Source organism: Octopus bimaculoides, chromosome 10 (assembly GCF_001194135.2).
Source record: "Octopus bimaculoides isolate UCB-OBI-ISO-001 chromosome 10, ASM119413v2, whole genome shotgun sequence".
Lineage (NCBI taxonomy): Eukaryota > Metazoa > Mollusca > Cephalopoda > Octopoda > Octopodidae > Octopus > Octopus bimaculoides.
In genome coordinates this window covers 90,059,807-90,064,055 of record NC_068990.1, presented here as the reverse complement: position 1 = coordinate 90,064,055, position 4,249 = coordinate 90,059,807, and the positions used below count along the sequence as shown (strand labels likewise).

The window sequence follows — 4,249 nt, the reverse complement described above, 5'->3', positions numbered from 1 at the left end:
ATATATATACATATCTCACATCATTCTTTATCATACAGCCACCAGAGAAAGTCAATAAATTAAGTTCATGGTCCAATGGCTTCATTGAATATTCAACTTGAAGATGTCTTCTTTTCCTCAACAACCAGTTGTCCAGTCAACATGGACAAACATGACATTCATTTACATACTAATTCACTTCCCATCATCTCCACTTCACATCATCATCATCATAACCATCATCATTTTAATGTCCACTATTCCATGCTTACATGAGCTGGACAGAATTTACCATGGCAGATTTTCTCTTATCAGACGCTGTTCTCGTTGTTAAATCTCACCTATTTCCAAGCAAGGTAATATTTGCCCATGGTCAGACAAGTTTTTATAGTTTAGTGATTTCAAATTTTAACCCAAGGCCAGTAAGTTCGAAGGAGGGATAAGTCAATTTCATTGACCCTAGTGCTTAACTGGTACTTATCTCATGTCAGATTGCTCTCGAGCGCTACTGGTAACATATAACCTGGTACGACCTGTTGCATGGTCGGGTCGTCGGCAACTAAACTGGTAACCCTCTCAAGCTTGCTTGGTGAGGAGGGTGATTGTTGGACAACCTGCAGGACGAAAAATAAGACCTGTCAAAGGGCGGAAGAACTACTGCGTAGTCAACGGTCAATTCAACAAGTACCTTTCCGTGGTGAAGTGCCTGTGTGCTCCATTGAACTGTAGAGCTATGCTGCAGGGAGAGAAACCTTCAGGCAGATCTTACCAGGCCAGACAGATCGAAGGGTAGAAGACAAACAAAACCTTAATGGCAATAAATCGAAGCGTCGGCAACAGGGCTTGGATTTAGTTATCGTCAGGACCTAACAGATCAGATTCCTGGCTTTGAATTAGCAGGATGTCATGCAGAGGATCTTGAATACAAGACAATGGATGAGACCCGAATATTCCTAATATGGAAACTGCGGGACCACATGGAGCAGCACCTTGTGACATCTATAGTATGCACAACCGAAACCCCTGGCAGGGGGGTGATCCTATGGGATGACCTAAATGAAATATTTTAACAACCCCAAACATGCATAAATTTAATTATAATTACTATGATTATAATTTTTTTCTTGCATATTTGTATTGTCCTTTGAAACGCACGTATGTATTGAATCCAATTTTGCATTAAATTTAATTTTCATTCAACATCTTTTTTCTCCTATATTTTTCTATAATTGTTTATGCTATATTTATACCTATAACAATATTTTTCAACTATATATATATATATATATCATCATCATTTAACGTCCGCTTTCCATGCTAGCATGGGTTGGACGATTTGACTGAGGACTGGTGCAACCGGATGGCTACACCAGGCTCCAATCTAATATATATATATATATATATATATATATATATATATATATATATATATATACATACATATATATATATATATACATATATATATATATATACATACATACACACACACATATATACATATATTATTTATATTATTATTTGATCGAATGCCACGCATCCATTTCCAAGTAAGTTTTTATATATATATATATATATATACATATATATATAACTCCCATATGTATATCTACCAATCCACCCAGTCAGTCAATTATTTTAATATTCATGAGGCCAACCATTTAACCATTTACTTGTCTGCATAGCTTTCCCATCACTCCACGTACCCACTAATCCATCCATCAATCCATTCACAGAAATAGCTAATCTATCTTATGTCATATTCAACAATTCCATCTAATAATGATTTCTTATAAAGACGAGAAGACCTCAAATTTGAGGGAAAGGAACATACTAAAAGTGTCACATGAATAAGAAGTCCACCCCACTCACCATCTATCCACCCGACTTTAGTTCTTACATCTGTGTAGTTGGTTATCTTTCGTGTACCAGTTTCCCCTCATCTCATATTGAAAGCTATCAGCTACAACAATCCAATTAAGTAGATTATCATAGAGACAAGTTGAGAGTAGCAACAGAGATAAGAGAGAAATTGAATTTAATCACTTGTATTGCATTTAGTGATTCAAACAAATTCAAGCAAGTGAAACAATACATTTCTGAACAAAGAATTACTCTTATCAAATAAAGAATTATTTTTATCAAATAAAGACAGATAAAATAATTCAGTAAAAAGCAGCAAAAAGCACAGAATATAAGAACACACAATATGAAGACAAAAGCGTTTTTCTTGCTTTCATTATCATTTCAAGGTTGGATAGAGATTGATTGGCTGAAGGGCAATGCACATGACCTCTGCAGGTCACGTACCGAGAATGGTGACATTGATCCAGTTGACACCAAACCAGAACTGTTCAAAAGTTAAGGGCTTCGGGGGGGGGGGGGAATAGGGCTATAAAGGAAATGAGAAATCAAAAATGAATGCTTTCAATACAGTCAGATAGACAGATCAACAGACAGAAAGATAGACAGGTAGACAAACAGGTATGTGAGGAAATTACTCAGAGTTTTCATCAATTAATACCACTCACACATCATTAGATAGTTTGAAGCTACATAACTAAGACATTTGCCAAAGTGCTAGGCAGTGAGATAGAACCCAAGACCACACAATAACAAAGCAAGCTTCACACCTACATACCAATGCCTTTCACCTGTAATCCTGCTAAAAGCTACTCAGGTTATTCATTCTTATCACAAGAACATAAGATAATGTAATCCAAGGTACACCATGTCTGAAAATAGAACAGGATACTCACCACGATTCCACCCTCAACATCGCCAACAACAGCTTACTGAGCCAATGAGGGAGCCGCTACATAAATGTAACAGAAATAGCAGCCAATTTTCCCTCAAATCACATCATTTCAGAAAAGAATACATTGGATAAAGTGATTTTGTGTTCCGTGTAGGAGAACACGAGATCACTTTATGTATGATGGGCTTCATTCAGTTTCTTATTTCTTTATTGCCCACAGGGGGCTAAACATAGAGGGGACAAACAAGGACAGACAAAGGGATTAAGGAGATTGCATCAATCCCCAGTGCATAGCTGGTACTTGATTTATCGACCCCGAAAGGATGAAAGGCAAAGTTGATCTCAGCAGAATTTGAACTCAGAATGTAAAGACAGACAAAATACCACTAAGCATTTCGCCCAGCGTGCTAACGATTCTGCCAGCTCGCCGCCTTTCATTCAGTTTCTGACTACCAAATCTGTTCACAAGGCTTTGGTTGGCCTGGGGCCATAGCAGAAGAACACATGTGCCCAAAGTGTCATGCAATGCGACTGAACCCAAAACCATGTGATTAGGAAACAAAATTCTTAACCACACAGCCATACCTGCGTCTACGACTTCAAAATTGGAATATATGAAACAACGTAGTGTAGGTCACTCTGTGTCTGATTATAAGATTGTTATATGACATCAACAGTGGTTATGCATAGTCCAAGTACTTGTAAGAGAAGCTGAAGTGTTGTTAAGTAAAACCATTTATGTTGTTGGAGATATTTACTCAAGCAGATATGTTTGCTGGCACTAATTGGCTGTGGATGAGATAGCTACCCTTATTCATCAGCCTGATGATTAGAAAATCACTGGATGGATCAATAGGAAGGCCCCTATATAGTGGCTCACTCTGCTAGAAATAGCAAACAAATTTCCCTTAAATCACACCAGAACAAGGAAGGACATTTTGGATGATACAGAGCCAAATACACAATGATCTACAACCAGATATGATTAACGCTACATCATGTCTTTGATTATAGTTCGGTCAAGATTGACCTAGGGAGGACACCATCACTAATTTAGCATCGTAGATATATTATACTTGAGAAAAAAATATAGGATGGCCAAGGCTGGAATGGTTTGGTCATGGCTTGCTCAGAGCTGACCTAGGACTAAACAACAAGGAATGGATACGTTAGATAATGTAATTCACTAACATTCTATGTTTGAAAACATATGGGATAGTCATGGCTGGAATAACTTTGAACATAGCTCAAACAGGGCTGACCCAAGATCTGAAAACAACAACAGAGACAAAGACATTGGATGCTATACTCCCAGATCAGTGATTTCTAAACTTTTGTATGTCACATCCCACCCACCCCCAGGAAAAATATAATTTTTGCTCCCCTAAAAAAAGCAGCAGCAACAGCAACAACTGGAAAAAATAAAAGAATAAAAGAGTCAAAATCACCCAGGGCCAGAATTGAAATCGCAATCCTCTGATCATGAGTGCAACATCAAAACCACTACCCCCC

At 37.6% G+C, this 4,249-nt stretch overlaps 1 protein-coding gene across 1 annotated transcript in view; it reads right to left on the bottom strand.

Moving 5' to 3' along the window:
* Positions 1-4,249, bottom strand: part of LOC106869418 (uncharacterized) — an 18,638-nt gene that overhangs the window by 10,069 nt on the left and 4,320 nt on the right. The gene's annotated exons all lie outside the window — the stretch shown is intronic.